Below are 13,061 nucleotides of genomic sequence, written 5' to 3' on the forward strand. Positions count from 1 at the left end.
CAAAACTCTGGTTCTATTGACTTGCATTAAAAGTAAAGTAAGCTTTTTTCCTTCTGCTGTAAAGATACAAGGTTTTGATTCTGATAACAGCGACACACACACACACACACACACACACACACACATATATAAATAATATGTGTGTGTGTGTGTGTAAATAAGCTCTGTTCTGATTGGCCACCCTGTAGTGAGCCTCAATGAGGGTGTAAATGAGCTCTGTTTTGATTGGCCACCCTGTAGTGAGCCTCATTAAGGACGTAAATGAGGTCTGTTCTGATTGGCCACCCTATAGTGAGTCTCAATGAGGATGTAAATGAGCTCTGTTCTGATTGGCTACCTTGTAGTGAGCCTCAATGAGGATGTAAATGAGCTCTGTTTTGATTGGCCACCCTGTAGTGAGCCTCATTAAGGACGTAAATGAGGTCTGTTCTGATTGGCCACCCTATAGTGAGTCTCAATGAGGATGTAAATGAGCTCTGTTCTGATTGGCCATCCTGTAGTGAGCCTCATTAAGGACGTAAATGAGCTCTGTTCTGATTGGCCACCCTGTAGTGAGTCTCAATGAGGATGTAAATGAGCTCTGTTCTGATTGGCCATCCTGTAGTGAGCCTCATTAAGGACGTAAATGAGCTCTGTTCTGATTGGCCACCCTATAGTGAGTCTCAATGAGGATGTAAATGAGCTCTGTTCTGATTGGCCATCCTGTAGTGAGCCTCATTAAGGACGTAAATGAGCTCTGTTCTGATTGGCCACCCTGTAGTGAGCCTCAATGAGGAAAAAGCAGCAGGCTGAAACATTCCTTGTAACTTTAGGATGACTGGGTGGGACTAAAGTGCTGTAGGTTGAATAGGTGAATATGTGAAAACGCTTTGGTCATAAAAAGGGGCTGTTCTGGCAGATTCATTTCTTTACATGGATTGAAGAGTGAACAGTGTTATTATGGTTAAGGTAAGCGACATTTTTTTAATCCCACAAATTTCACCTCCACATTTAACCCATCCGTGAAGTGATACACCACACACACACACACTAGGGGGCAGTAAGCACACTTGCCCAGGGTGGTGGGCAGCCCTATCCACAGCGCTCGGGGTTAGGTGTCTTCCTTAAGGATGCCTCAGTCATGGACTGTCATCACTGGAGATAGAACCAGTGATCTTCCAGTCACAGGGCAAGTGACTGGAACCTAACCTCCAGCCCACAACTGCCCATTGGTTACATACCTAATTAAACTCTTTAATTAAAAAAAAAAAAGGTTTTCATGATCTGGACCCTTCAAATCAAACAGGCTGTGCCTCTAAAGTTGTTACCCTCCCTCTCTCTCTCTCAATTTATATGGAAAAGCCAGCAGATTCTCTCAGATCAGCCAGGCAGGTACCTATCAATCAAAAGTAGAAGGCAAGTCACCATGAAAGAAACCTTCCTTTCATCTGATTTCTGCTTTTCAAAGGCTTGATCTTTCACTCCTTACCACTGCTGAAAAAAGAGACCTAATTATAGGTGTGCAATCTAGATTTTGGACAGGAAATGCTAGAGTGGAGCGGAGTAGAAAAGGAAGATGTTTCTCCTGTGTACGGTTTCAAGGGAAGATGCTAACTCACTTATCAGAACTAGTCAGTCAGTCAACTATTTCTGTGGAACAGTGTGGGATGGGGGAGGGCACGGGCTCTTAATTTGTAGCGCTGGCTTCATCGCTAATTTATGGATGATTTTTTACTTTTAAAGCTACACTGTGTAAGTTTTGGGGATTTGGAGACATCTCTGGTGGAAATGTGCAATTGCACACATCTTACAGCAGATCATTTTAGGTTGTGCTTCAGACCCTTTTCCCAATTGGATGAATCTGACCACAAATGGTACTGAAAAATCAAAAACTTGTGTGTTTCTGTGATGGATGTCATCCAATAGGCTCAGAAACACTGTTCCTTACTGTATCCACAAATACAGGTTAAGACTGTACTATGCACAGATTGTGCCAGCACATTTAAAATGGACTGATGCACAGCAAAAATGTGTTTTGTGGTCTGACAGATAATCTTTCATATTATTTATGGAAATAGTGTTTAATTTATGGAAATAATGGATGTCGTGTTTTCTGGGCAAAAGAAGTAAAACACCATCTAGATTGTTACCAGCATAAAGTGCAAAAGTCAGGATCTGTCATTGTATAGGGTAATGTTTTAGTGGGTATCTTGCACATCTGTAAAGGTAGCATTAACACTTAAATATATCGCAGTTGTCGGAACAAAACCTTGTATCTCCATTTTTGATGTTTTTCAGTTTTTGACATCATTTGAAAATACCTGTTACCCTTTCCATTGTATGTGAATTTCATGATGAATGGACTAAAGGAAATGACCCAAAATGTAGCAGGGTTCAAGTCAAGTGTGGCCAGTCAAAAACATGTTTTACGAGCTTCCATTCTTTTGTAACTCTCTGCTGTTTATCTGCCTCCCCTCTTTGTGGAGGCCTTTTTAGTGGGCTCCTGGTGAGGAGTCCTTGCTCTGTACCTTTGAGTCATTTTTTTCCAAAAAACCCACTGATTAAAAAAAAAAAGCTGATAAAAAGCTAAATCTGACATCAGGGGTTTGCAGTAGATTCATCAACTTGCTGTGGTATTATTTTTGTATGCATTCCTGTTGTATTTGAATAATTTTTCCTTTGCGAGTTGGTATGTTTGAAGGTTTATTTTCTCAGCTGTAATTGTGTCAGGCCCACACTGAGCTTGAGTTTCTGAAGGATTTCGTCTGGAGACAGATGATGCGCCATCACAGACCTTTTCTGTAGCACTTTATTTTACAAAGTGGTTTAATACCCAGCATTTCAGAGGTAAATGTATATTTACTGCGTGTAATGCCTGGTAGCAGGTATGTACATCAGTTCTTGGTGCTACTGTACAGTTTTTATTCAGGCATTTACAGTAAGGCCCCTAAATATTTGGACATTGACAAAGTTATTGTTATTATAAGTGTCTACCACTACGGAGCCTCTGAGGGACATATTAGGTAAAAATCTGATGTGCACCAGATACTATGTGGTAAGCACTGGATAACATTAGATGCGCACTAGGTACTATCAAATGAGCCACATATATTATCAGGTGAGAGCCAGATAATAGGTGAACACCAGATAATATATGATGAGCACTGGATACTTCTACAGACACCATGTGGTAGGCACTAGATAATATGTGGTGTGCTTCAGATACTATTTGGTGAGCACCAGATAATATTAGGTGTGCACCAAATATGATGTGGTAAGCACTAGATACTATTAGGTGTGCACTAGATGCTATGAGATGAGCACCAGATGCTATTAGGTGAGCACCAGATACTATCAGATGAGCCCCAGATGCTATTAGGTGAGTGGCAGATAATATTAGGTGTGCACTAGATACTATAAGATGAGCATCAGATACTATCAGGTGCACACCAAATGCACATAGCATCTAGTGCACACATTATATTATCGGGTGCTCACTACAAAAGCTCAGGGGCTTCTATTTGACAGGGGCCTTGAGATGGGGGTACATGCCTTAGACCATAGGGCTCAAGATGGGTCAATCCACTGCAATTGTAATTGTTTGATGGGCCCTAGATTGTGTACAAATTACTAAATAAGTCTAGAAATGAAGAATGTTATCCGTTTTAGGGTTCGTTTTCTGCTGTCGATTAATAATGTCTGCTGAGATTTTGTTGTAGCCATTCATATGGGATGTTAGCGTGTCCTTATCATGCATGCAGGGCTACTTCAGTTTTGTATTCTAACTATTATAACATTCAAATTCAAATCTCAAAAAACTTTAAGAAAACTGTTTCAATGTAGACATAATAGCATACGGCATATTAATAAGGCTAATTTTAATTATTCATTCATTACATTTCTACATATTAGAGTACATTGGGCCTTTTAGCACTCATAATCCATCCCTGCCGAAACCCAAGACGCCTGAAGCAACCGAGTCTAAAAAAAGTTCCAACAAGTTTGAAATGTTCCTGTCTTGCTTCCGTCATTCCAATCCACCTCATTCCATCTCACCATATTCTTCACCTGATTAACCTGCTGATCACTGAATCACCTCTGATTAGCCAATTGCACACACACACCAACACCTGAGGAGCTCATTCAGCCAGAGCACTGGTTCATCAGGCATTCGTTTCACTCAGTCACAACTCAAATGCTCTTCCTCTTAAAAATAAAAGGTGTTAGGTCTTTGGAGCAGTTCTACGGCACAAAAGAACCCGTAGTTGCTTCAACCAAAGTGGCAGACATTCGCTACATTCGCAGTACTGTTATATAACATGGCACTTATAAGGCAGAGGCCTAGTTTAGATTGCCAGTTCAATGGAAGACACTCTCAGGACAATTTGCAGGAATGGCAGTTATGACTTTAGAGGATGTAGGAATTGTCAGTACAACTGATATGTTGTGCTCTTAACTTAGGTTCAATCACATGGCAAAGATGCTTCAAAGTACGTTATATATTTTTTGTCTGAACAAAACCTCGTATCTGTTTTTGTCAATTTTCAGTTTTAGACATCATTTGAAAATGCCTTTTTGCTTTTTACATTGTGTGTAAATTTCATAATAAATGACCAAAATAAATGACGCAAAAACACTTGGAAAAATGTCTGGTTCCATTGACTTACATTAAAGTTTCTCCTGGAAACTTCAGTTTTTCAAGGAAATCTGCAGGGATATTTTTCCATTTTGACCTTTCTGCTTCTTATTCAGACCTTTAAGGTTGAGGTCTGGACTCTGGGGTGGTCAGTCCATCGTTCAGCTTCTTTGTTTGATGTGTCCGTCTCCTTTTCTCAATGAGGTTCTTCTTGAGCAGCTACACATCCTTTCAGACCCACAGCGCTGAGTGGTCTTCTCACAGTGGAAGGATGGACAGAAACACCTGTGGATGTTTTCAGATCTGAAGCAGCTTGAATTTCTCCTCTCTCTCAAAGATCAAAGGTCTAAGTGCTGTTTACCTGATGGTGGTCAATTTGGTGCTCTACCTTTTCACCGTGTTTATCTCCTATCAAAGTGTGACTCAAGAGGTTGCCAGGCAGTGGGTTGGATAGATTTTCCTTCAAACGGTCCAATCTTTTATTGGATGAATGGGAATTTGCCAGCAGAAGAAGTGAAATTTGAAAAAGCAATTGCTTTGGATGGGCTTCAAATTGGCCAAGAGTGTGTAGAAGTCACCCACTTGGTATTGTCGGTCTACAAAATGTTCTGGCACGGTAAAGTTCTGGCACATTAAGTCCATGCTAAAGTTTCTGCCACTTATTAAACCTTTTGACACAAATTACCCTTTTGTTTCACAACCCACTGACGTCCAGAGCAGCCGCCAGATCCGTTCTTAAAGGATTACGTTCAAAGCCTCCATCCTGAGTCCTACATGGCATTAAAGAAGTGTTTTCTACACTTCTTTGGGCACGTCTTTTAAGATGCTGTGACACAAAGCAGTCACGCTACAGGGAGGAGAAGGCTTTATGGTGCTAACTGCACTGTAGCTGGAGCTTGGAGTGAGAAACCTCTTTAATAAGCTTAATAGCCAGTAACACAGAGCATGTTGGACGCACTCCATGTGCTCCTGTTCGCCTGCCTATTTTCTTCATCAGTTGCTCCTGCTGATTGCAGGTATTGTGATTAGCTTGGGACTTGTTCGTGCCAGCCACTCCACTTTCGCGGCACTGTCACTGGCACTGGCACAGACCGAAGGGGTGACTAACTGTTTTTCCGGTCATTATGTCCACCCCTGTCTGTGCGAGTCACGATGCTTTTCTAATATTCACAAAGAGTTTTACGCCTGATTGACCATGCAGAGAAAAACAAGGGAAATGTCAGATGATAAAGCAGAGGCCATCACTGAATCAACTGCTTGTTTCAATTTCATCTCTCTCTCATCTCTCTCTCTCATATCTTTCTCTCTCTCTCTCTGTCTCTTATCTCGCTCTCTCTCTCTCTCATCTCGCGCTCTCTCTCTCATCTCGCGCTCTCTCTCTCATCTCGCGCTCTCTCTGTCATCTCTCTCATCTCACTCTCTCTCATCTCTCTCTCATCTCTCATCTCTCTCTCATCTCTCTCTGTCTCTCTCTGTCTCTCTCATCTCTCTCTCATCTCGCGCTCTCTCTGTCATCTCTCTCATCTCACTCTCTCTCATCTCTCTCTCTCTCTCTCATCTCTCATCTCTCTCTCATCTCGCGCTCTCTCTCATCTCTCTCTCATCTCGCTCTCTCTCTCTGTCTCTCTCATCTCTCTCATCTCACTCTCTCTCATCTCTCTCTCTCTCTCTCATCTCTCATCTCTCTCTCATCTCGCGCTCTCTCTCATCTCTCTCTGTCTCTCTCATCTCTCTCATCTCGCTCTCTCTCATCTCTCTCATATCTTTCTCTTTCTCTCTGTCTCTTATCTCGCTCTCTCTCTCATCTCTCTCATCTCGCTCTCTCTGTCTCTCTCGTCTCTCTCTCATGTCGCGCTCTCTCTCTCATCTCTCTCATCTCGCGCTCTCTCTCTCTCTCATCTCTCATCTCTCTCTCTTCTCGCTCTCTCTCTGTCTCTCTCATCTCTCTCTCTCTCTCTTTCTGTCGTCCTCGGCTCAGGAGGTGGGTGAGCGTTTGGTGGTGGAGAAGGTTCAGGAGAGGTAGGGGGATCAGCAGCAGGCTGGTTGGGGTAAATGTGTAGCTGCTGTTGAGGTCACTGGTGAGTGTTGTGGGGTAGTGGACAGTGGTGAGGAGGCAGGGCTGTGATGAGGGGTGTAGCGCAGGATCAGTCTGAGTCTGTGGCATCGGTGGAGGAGGGCATGGATGAGGAGCACAGGCTGTCTGAGGTGTCTGATACCAGGGGCAGTCAGTTCAGCAGTGAAAGGCTGTACACGGTGGATCAGATCAACTGGTTCCTGGATGAGACTAAAGGCAGACCTGTAGATGTCAGTGAGTTTTTCTCGGATTTGGACAAGTTTGTGTCTTCAGTGTTGAAGGTGCAGAGAAGTGTTCGCTATGATGTTCTTTCATGGCAAAAGCGTTTTCATCCAAAAAAGCATGTAACCGCGGTCCGAAAGGCCAAATCTGCAAAGTCTAGAGCTGGTTCTGGCCGTATGAATGTATAAGTACAGTGCACGTGGGGAAGGGGCCTCTCCTGTCTGCTTTTCCTGTTCTCTTCTCTGTTCTCTCCTGCTATTCCCTGCAATGATGAGCTTTCTGAGGGTGGGCTCTCTGAACGTTAATGGGCTGAGGGACAGGGGTAAACAGTCTGTGTTTTCTGAATTCTTTGGCCTAAAGCAGCTACACGTATGTTTTTTACAGGAGACCCACAGTAGTGAGGACGGGGCAGCTGATTGGGGTTTGTGGTGGAAGGGAGATTATTTCCTTAGTCACGGCTCTAATCTTAGCGCAGGAGTGGCCATACTTTTCTCCCAGTCTTTAAAGGTTACAACGTTATCTACTAGTGAAATAGAAGCAGGGCGTATACTGATGGTTAGGGCTAAGATTAACGATCATATTTTTGTTTTTATTAATGTGTATGCTCCAAATAGAGGACCTGATAGAGTAGAGCTGTTTACCAGACTGAAGCATGTGCTGCAGTCTCTCTCTTCTGGGGTCATCACTGTTATAGGGGGGACTGGAACTGCACAATAGATTTTACTAGAGACAGAAATGGGGAAGAACCACATCCCCAGTCTGCATCTACTCTAACCACGGTCATATCTACGTTTAATCTGATAGATGTGTGGTGGGAGAAATATCCCATGGTCAAACAGTACAGTTGGGTAAAAGTTTCTGCTGAGAGGATTTTTGCAGCACGACTGGACAGACTTTACGTCTCCCATAATGTGAGACAAAGGGTCTGTCAATCTAATATTTGTCCAACTTCTTTTTCTGATCATCATCTATGTACTGTTGATTTTTCAATTGTTTCTCATGCTAGTGGAAGTTGATTATGGTATTTTAATAGGAAACTTTTGTTAGACAAAGGCTTTTATGAAAATTTTAATTTGTTTTGGGGGAAGTGGATTAAAAAAGGGGGGGATTTTGATAGTCTAATGCATTGGTGGGAGATTGGGAAGGTACAGATTAAAATTTTCTGTCAGAATTTTACATCGTATTCCACAGCGAGGCTGAGGACAGCTATCACAGTGTTGGAGCAGGATATTGTAAAAGTTCATGACCTTATGATAAATCAGAACGGTCTGTAAAGCAGGAACATCCTAACTTGCAGAAGGACGATGGTTCCGTTACCTCAGATCCCTTGGAGATGCGGAGGCTAGCGGAACGGTTCTATCCTGACTTGTTCACAGCTAGAGGTACGGACCAGTATTGCTCTGAAGTGCTGCTTGCAGAACTTTCTAAGGTCGATCAAGAGCAAAGTCAAGAGCTGGATACCACACTGACTTTTGAAGAGGTGACAGAAGCTGTGCATCAGCTCACCTCAGGACGAGCACCAGGAATTGATTGTCTACCTGTGGACTTTTACATGGCCTTCTGGGGGGGTCATTGGGAAAGATCTTCTCAGTGTTCTGCAAGCTAGCTTTGATGCCAATTTGCTTCCACAGAGCTGCCAGTGTGCTGTCCTCTCTCTTCTGCCGAAAAAGGGTGATCTCTGCCTGCTTAAGACCTGGCGGCCTGTGCCGCTTCTTTGCACTGATTATAAGATCCTGTCACACTGTATTGCTAATAGACTTAAAAAAGTTTTAGATTCAATTGTGCATGTAGACCAATTGTACTGTGTACCACAGAGGTCAATTTAGGATAACTTATTTCTTATTAGGGATATGTTGGATTTTGCTAGACTGTCTGGTCCTGAGTTTGGCCTTCTGTCCCTCAATCAAGAAAAGGCTTTTGATCATGTTGCTCATAAGTACTTGTTTGATACTTTGAGAGCTTTTGGTTTTGGGGAGGGGTTTGTATCTTGGGTAAGATTACTGTACACTGGCGCCTCTTGCTAGTCCCCATTAGTAGGGGGATTAGGCAGGGCTGTCCACTGTCAGGACAGCTCTACTCTATTGCAGTTTAACCTTTTCTTTGTTTACTGAAGAAAAAGCTGTCAGGTTTGCAGTGTGGGACTACTTCCATTAAACTGCTTATGCTGATGATATTACAGTGGTGATACGTCATGATGCTGATGTTAAGTGTTTGACAGAGTCCTTAAAAACATATGAACATGCCTCTTCAGCAAGACTAAACTGGGATAAGACAGAAGCTTTATGGAGTGGTCCGAGAGGGAATAGCTCACTTCCATTACTTCCAGGTGGTGTACAGTGGGGTAGGAAGGGGTTGAAGGTTTTAGGGGTCTGGTTAGAATCTGAGGAAGTTAAGGCTAAGAATTGGGAGGGGCTGGTGGAGAAAGTGCGCGCCAAGTTGCTTAAATGGTCATGGTTACTACCCCGGTTATCATATAGGGGGGCGAGTTCTTGTCGCCAACAACCTTATAGCATCAATGTTGTGGCATAAGTTCACTGTACTAAACCCACCTGGAGACCTGATTAATGCCATTCAGAGGGCGATGGTGGATTTTTTGGGAGTTTTTCTCTGTACAAAAGGCCCATTGATAAGAGAGTGTGAGACCTCCAGTGGAGGATCGAACATGGGATACTAGTCACAAACAGGCACGTGGCACGACTTGATCCATTAGCTGGGGATGGGTGTCCATTCTGTGGGGCATCTGAAACGGTGTTCCATGTTTTTGTGCAGTGTTCTCGCCTACGCCAGATTTTAGATTTAGTCAGAAAGTGGGGCTTAACGATTTTAGGTAGCTTTGACCAGAGCTTATTTCTTTTCGGAGCAAAGTACTCTGTATAAAGGAGGGACAAGGTCATTCTTTTAAACTTTTTATATGGAGCGGCGAAACTGGCTATTTGGTGTAGCAGGAAGAACAGGATCAGAGGGTGCAGGGGAACTGATCCTGTTCTAATGGTGAGGGGCGTAGTGTCTAGGCGACTCCTGTTGGAATATGCCTACTATAGCTTCACTGAGAATGTAGACACGTTTTTTGCTGTTTGGGGGGTGGGGGGTTTCATCTGTGAGCCTGACGATCAGGGTGGGTTTGTAATGACTTTGTAAAGGAGGCAGTGAGTGGTGTGTTTATGGACGGTGAAAATTGGATAATTAAGTTTTTTTTTGTTTGTTTTCTGTTGTTTGATGTTAAATAAAGGTGCTTGAAAGTCTCTCTCATCTCTCTCTCATCTCTCTGTCTCTCTCTCTCTCATCTCTCTGTCTCTCTCTCTCATCTCTCTGTCTCTGTCTCTCTCTCTCATCTCTCTGTCTCTCTCTCTCATCTCTCTGTCTCTCTCTCTCATCTCTCTGTCTCTCTCTCTCTCTCTCATCTCTCTCTCTCTCTCTCTCTCTCTCTCTCTCTCATCATCATTAACTGCTTAGTCCAGATAGGGTAGCTATATATATATACACACATATACACACACACACACACACACACACAAGATATGTATAATTAGGTTTGTAGAATTGTTTATCCACAAGTTGCACAATGCCAAAAAATAAAGCTTTTAACATGGCCATCATGAGACAGTGTGACCAAGTCCACACTTCCCTTCATTTTTAACCATTTCATTCTCATTAAATATGTAATCAATTCTTAGTAAACTTAGGTTTGTTACATATTAAACTGGTGACCTTTCGGTCAAAAGGCTGGTTCCCTAACCTCCAGCCCACGACAGCCCCACAATTGTTTAATAAATATAATAATAATATAATATATTTGCTTCAAAAATCTAAAAGCCATTTAAACAACATTTTATATATATATATATATATATATATATATATATATACATAGGCCTAAACATTTAAACTGAAATTGGAAGCACTGCATCATCTGTATAATCACTTATTATACAGTTTTAGGTGAAACCATTGCTACGTAAGTTTGTCAAACCATTGAAAAACCATCTTTTTTGTAGGTGATAACAAGCCATAAACGTTTGGTGACCATTTACAGGATATTTGAGCAATTTTTAATCACCAGTGCAAGTAATGTTCAGCCTCATTTTCACTGCCCAGTTCAATTTTACTTCTGATTGATTATCGTGTGAAAAGTGGCTGTAACAGGGAGCGAGGAGGCAGACGCATGTGTGGAGATCAGCGAGATTTATTAAGGGCAAATCCAGGGCCATAAACATGGCCAATACGGGTTGGTTCAACCAACACAGCCGATAACACCAACAACACAGACATTCAGATTCAAACAAAGACCAGTTAACACAAGGGGAAAACACGGGGCTTAAATACATAAGGGTAACGAGGGCCAGGTGCAAACACAGGTGGAGACAATTAGGGCTGGAGTCATGAAACGAGGGGGCAGGACTAGAAAACCAAAACAAACGCACATGGAAGATCAAAACAAAGGGGCACATGGAGTAGTGGGAGGAGCCAACCGTGACAGTGGCACATGGTGTGCAGAGCTTTTCCACAGAAGTTCCGAGGTGGAACAGTCAGAGCAGGTGGAATTCGTGTCCTGCCGTCGGATAAAATGGCATTTTGGGTGGAAAATCCTCCACCTTCTGAACGCAGCCTTAATGATCTAAGAATTCTATTTAGAGTTCCTTTAAGAATATTAGATTATGAAGAAAAACAAGAATGGAAGTTCAGGCCATTTCAATGTCCAAAAACAGCTAAAACAGGCATTTTAGACCCCCCCAATAAATAAATAAATAAATAAATAAATAATAGTGTTTACCAGTAAGACCTGGTGTGGTAAAAGAAAAACCTCAAAACAGACTCGTCAAAAGGTTTCTGCTGTGCGGTTCATAATCACTGGTCCAGTCTCTTGAATGCTTCATTCTAATGGCTGATATTTGTCCCTTTAACTTTACAGGATAATTGCAACACTGTGTTTGTTCCTGTTGCCGTAGCAACACTCTATTAATTGGATGTGTGAAGTGCTAGGAGACAACATACTCCTGCCTCTGCTGTGTTTACTGGCTACTGTCTGTGTGATACAGCAGAAAACAGTGAAGAGGTGCCAAGAACTTTCAGCTAAGCTTACGATTGACCAAATCCAGCCGCTGAGGACAAAGAGGAACGTGGGGGAGGGTTCACATTACGGCTCCTTAGTAACCCAGAAACCACGCAGGAACAAATTCTGAACAAATCCAGTAATAATCTGTAAAGAATAATGCACTGTGCTATATAACTATAACTATTGAAGATACACTACTTGTTACTGCAGTGTTTAAAGAGTAATTCCAACAGTTTATCAAAGTTGCTAAGTAATTCAGTGGGTGAGATGTGAACAATGTCTTTTATGGTGGTTTAGGGTGAAGTGTTCCGTTTTAGAGAAGCTTGTAGTGTTAGATTTCTTTACAGTGGTGGTGATAGGAACCAGACATCATTGTGTATATATTGTATATGTAGCCATTTTATTTACTGTCTAAAACTTCTGAGTTTGTATATGTAATATTGATGATGGTAAAAAAAAAAAAAGTTTACTTTTGGGACTATTTTTCCTTGTAACACCCTGCAGGTCCCCATATTTAATAACAAAGATTCATTGAACTGAACAAATTGTGCAGCAGATGAGCTACCGTCTCTGACTTTACATCTACAAGGTAGGATCAGCAAGGTAGGAATGTCTAATAGAGTGGACAGTGGGTGGACACAGGGTTAATCAGCACCAAAATCATTCTTCTATTGTTACAGCTTGACATCTTAACAGTAGCAGAATGATTTTTGGTTCTATAGAACCAATTACAACATTCTCCATTGATCTGAAGAACCATTTCACCATGCACGAAACATTTAAGCATGCAGTGGAAGCGATTGAGAACGACAGCAGGTCAGTCACGTAAAATGACAGAGCGGGGTCAGCGGATGCTTAGGGGCAAAGTGCGCAGAGGTTTACAGACCTCTAAACTTCATGTGGCCTTCAGATCAGCTCAAGAACAGAGTTATAGGGAGAATATAACAGTCTGTTAGCAGCAAACAGTGATGTTCAACTGACAGTTTGTCATCTGGCTGCATTTTATGAGATTTCTGCGCTAACAACTGCTTTTTCAAGGAGTTGTATTTTGTGTAATTTGTGTAGGTTATAAAGAGGATCTTTTGAGCTGAAGGGTT

Source organism: Pygocentrus nattereri, chromosome 6, assembly GCF_015220715.1.
Source record: "Pygocentrus nattereri isolate fPygNat1 chromosome 6, fPygNat1.pri, whole genome shotgun sequence".
NCBI lineage: Eukaryota > Metazoa > Chordata > Actinopteri > Characiformes > Serrasalmidae > Pygocentrus > Pygocentrus nattereri.